At 29.1% G+C, this 9,706-nt stretch overlaps 1 long non-coding RNA gene across 1 annotated transcript; it reads left to right on the top strand.

Annotated features, from left to right (window-relative positions):
• Positions 1-7,813: 7,813 nt before the first annotated feature.
• Positions 7,814-8,602, top strand: LOC133676875 (uncharacterized). The gene is made up of 2 exons (XR_009835677.1): positions 7,814-8,065; positions 8,220-8,602. It is a non-coding gene; the product is annotated as an uncharacterized LOC133676875 (long non-coding RNA).
• Positions 8,603-9,706: the final 1,104 nt, after the last annotated feature.

Below are 9,706 nucleotides of genomic sequence, written 5' to 3'. Positions count from 1 at the left end.
AGATAAAATAACCCGAAATAAATTATAAAACTCAATTTAAAATCAGTCAAATATTAAAAGAAGGAATTAGAAAAAAATCAATAAAATTTATTATTGAAAGATGAAATTAAAAAAAAAAACCAGGCCTAAAAAAGGCCAAGTGCTAATGGGTTTATTGTCTATTTGAGAGTGTGGTTGCAGTTCCTTTTCAAAGTGTTTTTTACTTGGAAATGCATCAAAATAATTTTATTTTTTTTAAAAATTATTTTTGATATTAGCGCATCGAAATGATCTGAAAACACCAAAAAATATGAATTTGAAGTAAAGAAAAAAAATTTAAAATTTTTTAAAAACACTTTTAAAATGCAAACAAACAAGGTCAACTCTTGTGTCTAGTTTTAATAAAAGAGCCAAGGCCTCCACTAATTTTTTTTTGTTGTGTTGTCTACTTATATTTTTTTCCCAAGAGAAGATGCCAGGTTGCTCATTCCTAGGTTTTTTTTTAAAGAAAAATTGGATAATAGGTCACCTATAGTGGTAGGTCACCTATCAACTACCAGGTCCTCATCTAAAATCTGGTCATTGTTGTGGTGGTCAATAAATCAAGGTGAGGGAATTTTTGGCATTAAATTCTATTTTTCAAGTTATTTTCAACTAAAAACATATTTAAAATATCATAAAAAACCGTAATAAAAAACCCACAAATCTTAAAATACCCCAAAATCACTAAAATATATATATATTTAAAAGGTACTTCACTATTATCAACAATAAAACACCAATTCTTTTATATATAGTAAAATTGTAAATTAATAGAGATGATAATTTAATTTAAACCTGACTCAAATCGATACCAAAGGATTGTGATTTTCTTGGATAGTTAGTTTGCTATGTTCAATTAATAGAGATGACTGTTTCTCGCACTTTCCGTGGGGTTTTAAGTTTCTCAAAATTTAAAATGTTCTTCGAAGTTTAATAATTTATTTTACAGACCTTTTGATTTTTTATACATAATGGCCCCTTTTGGATAAAAAAGAAAAATAAAATTGTAATCCACAATCACAACTATTGTATATATTTTATGTGTAAATAATTTTCCGTATGAGAAAATGAGATCAAGAGTAGATCCTTATTAGTCAAAAATTCTTGGACATATGTGGGGGTGATTTTTGTTGCATAGAGAATTGTATGCCTCAACTTTGCCGGTGGAGAATTTTCATCGTGGATTATTCTCCGAGGTATCCCGACGACCATGCAAACTTCGTCCTTGAAGTGTCATCGACATAACGTTGATCATTCGGAGACTGATTCAAACGAAGGTAAATGAGGAGACTGATTCCATATTAGAACTTCGTCCTTGAAGTGTCCTTGAAGTGTCTATTTTTGATGAAAGATGAGACTCCTTGTTTAAATCCAGATTAATATTTTAGGAAGGAAATGGACTTGCGCGAGCTGAACCTGCAGGAAAATTGCCAGAGTTGAGTTTTGGTGGAAGAGAAGATAACGTCGAACCTTTTTTTCCTGTTTGTTTTTCTTTGATTAACGGAAGTGGATGTCCGAGCCAGCTTGTGTTCACCTCGACTAATCTCACGGGCTCTAAAGTTAACAACTATGTAAGCTTCCAATGATTTTAAGATTTATAGGACTCGAAGTACTAATGATTTTTAAAGAATAAACTTAAAATATGATCAATTAAGCTATCATCTTCAAAGGTGTTTTTAGTTTCATGGAAGATGAGAGAGCAATGCAGATTATTCCTCCTCTTTTCTTCCCCATGCAAATTTGGCACTGCGACTCTACAAGTACTGATTTTGATAGAGAAACGACATCCATCTTACCTGTTATTTTTTACTAAAATCTTCTTGGGGAAATGAATGACTATATATCTTTCCACTAGTTCCAAACCCCACCTAATTAAGGTGTGAGAAAACAGTGAATTAGTAATTAAGTTGCTATATTCAAACAATTGTTCTGCAAGTGTTTAGAAAAAAAGCTCTTTAATGTCTCCATTAATGTTGTTCTTCACACAAATATACCTGGTACTGACTTGATCTTGAGAGGGTCTCCATCAACACCCCTCACGGAACTTTGTGTAGGTATTTATTCCAGAAGAGTTGCCATTCCCCTAGAGAAAAATTTGCTAAGGAAAAACCTACGTGGTCTTCAAGTGGAGGTCGTTGAATTCACCATAAATAATTCAGAGGGATTTCTAGAAATAATTAATCCTAAAACATTCCTTGTGATTTTTAAAACCTTATCAGGATATTATTGTAAAAATCCATCCAATACCAAAGTCAATTTAGAGTTTTTTTAGATAAATATTATGTAAAAACAATAGATAGAGAGAGAATTAGAATTTTTTTTTTTATGTATGGTCCTAGATAGATATTATGTAAAAACAATAGTTTTATACATGAAAATGATGGTAGGGTACACTAGTTTGTCATCATAATTCAAACTCTTTTCCTTTGCCATGCAAATTGGGGCATTGGCACAACTAGTATTGATTTTGATAGGAAAACAATGACACATTTTGCCTTTGTCATACGTAAAATGGCCATAAAAGAATTTTTCTTTCTTGCATAATTTGCCTTTGTCATACGTAAAATGAAAACTAATTTTATTTCAAAATGAAAATGGAAAAACATTTTATTTATGTTCGTAATTAAAACAAATATCTACTTCCATTGCAATATATATATATATATATATATATATATATAGAAGAAGAAGAACTTTCCCTCTCTCTCTCTCTTCTTTTAAAAGATTGCATGACACTTTGTTATATGAATATGATATCAAGTACATTGTTTTAATCTCTAATTATTCGTATAATATATTTGTGCTTGTTATAGAATTAATATAAAACTATTATTATATCCTTATTCAATTTCTTAAATGTTTGAGTTAGGATGATTATTTAATTTTACCTTCGAACCAATTATCTCTAATTAAATTAAAAACATAAAATGATAGTGAATCGGTTTTCATTCTCTTTAATTAAATTAATTAAGCATGGGGTAATAATGGATATGTACAGATTTCAAATTTAAAAAACTTTTATTTAAAAGATATAATAGAAAATTATTATAAAATTATTATTAAGATCTCGTATGATAATCTAGATTTTTGAATTAAGATAATTGTTTTACAATGCATAATTTTTGGCAGCTATTGTTATTAGAGGAGAAACCAAATGCTATATATCTCCTAACTGGTATAACTGCTAATGAATAAGGATTTAAGGGCAAACAGTTTTATGCTCTTAATTTTTATTATAGTGCAATGGAAACATATTTTCTATTAATAAAAATTATTGAATAGTTTATAAAATATTCACATGCAAGAAAAACTAGTATTTTTTAAAGAAACAGGACAGACCAAACCCCACGCAAAAGGTGCAAGAAATAGTACAAATTAAGCTGTTGATAGAGAACTAATATAATCAAAACAATTTAGGAGCACGTTCTTTTATCTCGGTGCAGATTTAAGGTTTTTATTATACGGTATTAGAGTTTGAATGAGATGATAAGTTTGAGTGATAATATAAACATGTGATTGTTGATTTATCTGGGATATAAGGATATTATATATTTTTTTTATTTTAGAGAAACTTTTAAAATAGTCTCCTAACTATATAAGCAATTTCAATTTTTTCACGAAATAATTTCAATAGACACTTGTAATATTATTACTAACCTAATTTCAAGAAGTTTGTTTGAGATAAAATAATCCGAAATAAATTATGAAACTCAATTTAAAATCAGTCAAATATTAAAAGAAGGAATTAGAAAAAAATCAATAAAATTTATTATTGAAAGATGAAATTAAAAAAAAAATCAGGCCTAAAAAAGGCCAAGTGCTAATGGGTTTATTGCCTATTTGGGAGTGTGCTTACGATTCCTTTTCAAAGTGTTTTTTATTTGGAAATGCATAAAAATGATATATATTTTTATTTTTTTAAAAAAAATTTTAATATCAACACATCGAAATGATATGAAAACACCAAAAAATAATAATTTGAAGCAAAGAAAAAAAAATCAAATTTTCTCAAAAGCACTTTTAAAATACAAAAACAAACAGAATCAACTCTTATGTCTATTTTTAATAAAAGAGCCCAGGCCTCCATTAAGGTTTTTTCGTTGTGTTGTCTACTTGTATATTTGTTTTCCTAAGAGAAGATGTTGTTCGTTCTTAGACTTTTTTTAAAAAATGGATGACAGGTCACCTATAGTGGTAGGCCACCTACTAAGTCCCCACCCAAAATCTAGTTATTGTTGTGGTGGTCAAGAAATCAAGGCGAGAGATTTTTTGGCATTAAATTTTATTTTTCAAGTTATTTTCAGCTAAAAACATCTTTAAAATATCATAAAAACCATAATAAAAAACCTGCAAGCCTTAAAACACTCCAAAATCACTAAAGACAATAATAGAATAAAAAAACTCTAAACCGATTTTAATCTATCTTTTCATGCAATATAAAGGTTCAAAACCACTAGTATTGAACTCCTTTAATCTAATTAAATTTTTTGACATCAAGAATGACAAGTTTTATTATCGAAAAGTGATCAAATCAACAACTTTCACTACTTACTATTTTCAATGAGTTTCTCACTGCTCTTTTTAATCTAAAAATTAAAATAATAAAGAAAATGAACTTTAAGATCGATCTAAATGAGAATTCTCATGAATTTGAGATTAATTATGTTTTTTTGTCTTTTTTACACTCCAATCCTCTATCCTTTAATTTAATGTGTAGCATAATTTTATCTAATTAGACTATAAAAAAATTCAATTAAAATAAAGAAATTTTTAAAAAAGATACTTAGTTACTTTATTGACAATAAAACATATATTAAAATAGTAAATTAATAGCGATGATAATTTAATTTAAACCTGACTCGAATGGATATCGAATGAGTGAGATTTTTATGGATAGTTAGTTACTTTATTTGCTATGTTCAATTAAAAGAGATGACGGTTTCTCACACTTTTCGTGGGATTTTAAGTTTCTCAAAATTTAAAATGTTCTTTGAAGTTTAATAATTTATTTTACAAAACTTTTGATTTTTTATACATAATGGCGCCCCCTTTTGGATGAAAAAGGAAAAAATTATTTAATCCACAATTACAACTATTGTATATATTTTATGTGTAAATAATTTTCCGTATGAGAAAATGAGATCAAGAGTAGATCCTTATTAGTCATAAATTCAAAATTTATTAAGGGAGAAAGAAATAAATAAGTCCAGAACATCTTATGTATTTAACTGTTTGCAACTGTTTGCCTGCAAGCTTATATTTTAAGAAAAAAAATAGACTTATAAGTGAAGGAAAAAAAAGGACTTAAAAGCTTATATTTGAAACCGTCTATCTAGTATACGGGAATAAATTCTTGGACATATATATGTGGGGGTGATTTTTGTTGCATAGAGAATTGTATGCCTCAATTTTGCCGGTGGAGAATTTTCTTCGTGGATTATTCTTCGAAGTACCCTGACGACCATGCAAACTTCGTCCTTGAAGTGTCATCGACATAACGTTGATCATTCGGAGACTGATTCCATACTAGAACGAGGAATAGTCGTCAGATTGATTTGAATCTGTGCTACATGCCATGGAGTAGTCTATTTTTGATGAAAGATGAGACTCCTTGTTTAAATCCAGATTAATATTTTAGGAAGGAAATGGACTTGCGCGAGCTGAACCTGCAGGAAAATTGCCAGAGTTGAGTTTTGGTGGAAGAGAAGATAACGTCGAACCTTTTTTTCCTGTTTTTTTTTCTTTGATTAACAGAAGTGGATGTCCGAGCCAGCTTGTGTTCACCTCGACTAATCTCACGGGCTCTAAAGTTAACAACTATGTAAACTTTCAGTGACTTTGAGATTTATATAACTCGAAATACTAGTGATTTTTAAAAAATAAACTTAAAATATAATCAATTAAGCTATCATCTTCAAAGGTGTTTTTAGTTTCATGGAAGATGAGAGAGCAATGCAGATTATTCCTCCTCTTTTCTTCCCCATGCAAATTTGGCACTGCGACTCTACAAGTACTGATTTTGATAGAGAAACGACATCCATCTTACCTGTTATTTTTTACTAAAATCTTCTTGGGGAAATGAATGACTATATATCTTTCCACTAGTTCCAAACCCCACCTAATTAAGGTGTGAGAAAACAGTGAATTAGTAATTAAGTTGCTATATTCAATTGTTCTGCAAGTGTCTAGAAAAAAAGCCGTCAAATTTCCCTGGTGGATACCCTTAATTAATTAGAAGATATTAGTTTATTGGCTTGCTTTATGGTGGGATAAAAAATTTGAATGTGAAAAAATATTTATACTATGAAAAACTATTTGGTATTCTTATTAAACTCGATCTAAAAGATTAACAACTAGGTTTAACAATTTTTTTTTTAAAAAATAATTTTTACTTAATAAAATGATAACAAAAATAAAAACTCATAAAATTGAGTATCAATCAAATTCAAGGATATTTATTTGAAATTATGATAACCTCATAGAAAATAAACAAAAAAATAATAAAAAAAACCAACTCAAAATCAACCAAATATTAAAGGTTAAATTCAAATAAAAACAAAAAAGATTCAATCGTTAAAAAAAAAAGAGAAAAGAAAGGCCCGACCCAGAGTGTCAACTTTGAAACCGCTCAATACATCTTCTTGTCTAGCATGGATTTAAAATTAACTTGAAAAGAAGTTGTCCCGACATGACTCGGTTAACCTGACGGGTTCAAATACGATCTGAACAACTAGTAAAAGTGTGATTTAAAAAAACTCAAGATGATTTTTTTTTAATATTAAAACAGTGACATATTAGATTAACCTGAGCTATACCGCTTCACCCACAAAACCTGTTGTCTAGGTCATAGACTTTACTGAATTTAACATCTTTATTTTTTTAATTATTTTTTACTTAATGATATAATAATATAAATAAATGTTTATAAAATTAAAAATAAATCAAATATTATAATATTTGTTTGAAACTATGATAAATTAAAATAAATTGTTACAACCAATTTAAAGTTAATTAATGATCAATTACACTCATTTCCTCGTAAACGGGGCATCATTTAGGTCCACTCTCGCTAAAGAAGCCAATGATAAACTTAGTAGTAGCTAACACTTATCAAAAGAAAACAAATATTCTTCCATCTTACACACACTAACTTACACTAGATTGACCTCCTTGTTTTTATAAAAGAAATATATATATATATATATATATATATATATATATATATATATATATATATATATATATGATTACCTCGTAGACGGGGCATCATTTAGGCCTACTCTCGCTTTAGTAGAAGCTAATACTTATCACAAGCTAGCATCACCTCATTATACAAATTGAGAAAACAAATATTCTTCCATCTTACACACACTAACTTGACCTCCAACCTTGTTTTTATAAAAGAAAAGAAAAGGAAAAAAAATGGGGTAACTCCTTCACTGTGCATAAAAATAGGAAAGGAGATGGGTTTACTGTATTTTTTATTAACATGGGTATTTAAATCAACTTATACGCAACTTGACTAATCTTACGGATTCTAAAGTTAACGATCATGTAAGCTTCCAATAGTTATGAGGTTTGTGGGACTTGAACTGATGACTTCTAGAGAATAAACCTAGAGCCTCACCAGTTGAGTTATACTCCTCAGAATTTTCCATTTATTTTATTAGAGTAGGTAACAGTTAAGAAATAACGTCTTCATAAATGGACCTTTACTCTATGCTTTTATGTCGCTATAAAAATAATGTTGTTATTATAAGGTCTTCGTCAAATTTCCCTTAAATCGATCATATTATTTTATAATAAAGTCGTACTACTTATCACTTTTATTTACCGACTAGTTCCCTTAATTTTTCACTATAAATACCTTGCTTCAAACTACATTCATCACCATCGATTTGCCTCCCTTTTTTTATTACCTCAACCTCCTGACATAGCTAAGATACCATGGCTCGCTTCCAAGTGATCGCCGTGGCAATTTTTATAACAATCATGCTCCTCCTGTCCATTGGGATGTCCACCGCAATACCGAAACCTATACAAGGTTTGTGACTGCGATGCACTGATTTGGGCACGGTTGTTTTTCTGCCAATAAAATTACAGAACAAGTTTTCTATTCTTATTTACATTTCAACAGAGATTCTTCTTTCTCCAGCATTTTATGTTGTTTTGATCAATATTATGGCATTTTGGTGCAGGAAGGAAGCGTTTCCTGTATAATTTTAACAATGATACGTATGCGCCGATGGACAACCCCAGTACACCCGGTACACCAAGTGGATATCCTTAGTTAATTAGCAGATATAGCTGGTTAAGAAATAAGGTCTTCATCAATGGAGCTCTACTTTATGCTTTTATATTACTATGGAAATGTTGTTTTTATTACAAGGAGAGAAACGAATGCAGTAGCAGACAGTTTAGCAAGGCAGGCTGTTCATGAAACAAGGACTCCGTCGCTTGTCTTGGATAGCCTTTTATTTTAGGAAAGCTCTGTTTTTCGATCTTTTCTCCTTTATAGTCTTATGTAACCATCACCTTGTTGGTCTTGCTATAACTTTCAATATTTAGTAAATTTGATGGATGATGATTCCTCTTTCTGCCCAAAGAAACTTTGACATAAAGCACTCACATATACGCATGGCCAGAGCCAGACTATTTTTTTTCGCCGTGTGCCGCTAAGCAAATACACATAATTTTCTTTTAAAGATCTGTCATTACCTTATATATATATATATATATATATATATATATATATATATATATATAAAGTGATAATTAGTCATCAAATCAATAATTTTAAATTTTGATATATAAAAGGAGACATTTGTCATGCATTTAGACATTTTGGTTTTTAGATCAAGATCATGTTCTTGCTTTCTTTCTTTATATTTTTGTAATGTTTAAGTTTTGTTTATATTAATTTTTTGTTTATGCTTTTCATTTCCTTTCCTTTACTTAGTTAACTTATATCTTATTTATGTTCTTATCTTGTTTATTTATGTTTCTCTTATTCATTATGTTAAGTTAAGTTTATTATGTCAAGGTGAAAAGATTACATTCATGGTATAAGAATACGTATAGTATAAACTCGACATGGACTTTAATGTTTGATACTGATATGTTTTGTATTTGTTATCTTGTTCACTATTAATACTTTGTTTGTTAAATGGTTAATCTAGATTTATGTTATATAACTCTTGGTACAACAAATACTTGGCACTTTTATAGCTCAAACCGTATGGTATAACCGACACCTGTGCTATGAAAGGAATTTGATTTGTTGTTAACATAAGTTATAATCATGAATACCTGACAAAATTTACAAGTAGTAGCATTATTTGAATAAGATAACTAATGTAATCATGTTAACAATTTATAATGCAATTGGAATCGGCTTTGTGTGTTTTTTCTAGTTGAGTAATAAAAAGAGATTATACTATACTTGTTTGAAATACCATTAGTGGATCCTCTAACCTTATATTTGTTTTTATCATTGTTTAATCCTCATATTAATCTTACATCTCAAAGTCTTTTTTAACTTTTTGTTGTTGTTGTTGTTATTTATATAGTTAATCTCTATGTGGTTCGACCTCAGTCTTGCCGAGTTATTTATTACTTTGACACTCCTGCACTTGGGAGAAGATATCAATTTTTTAGTTGTGTCACTTACAAATTAGAAGAAAGA

The sequence above is a fragment of the Populus nigra genome, chromosome 17 (genome assembly GCF_951802175.1).
Source record: "Populus nigra chromosome 17, ddPopNigr1.1, whole genome shotgun sequence".
Taxonomy (NCBI): domain Eukaryota; kingdom Viridiplantae; phylum Streptophyta; class Magnoliopsida; order Malpighiales; family Salicaceae; genus Populus; species Populus nigra.
The sequence above is the reverse complement of the archived record's forward strand: the minus strand, read 5'-3'. Positions and strand labels throughout refer to the sequence as shown.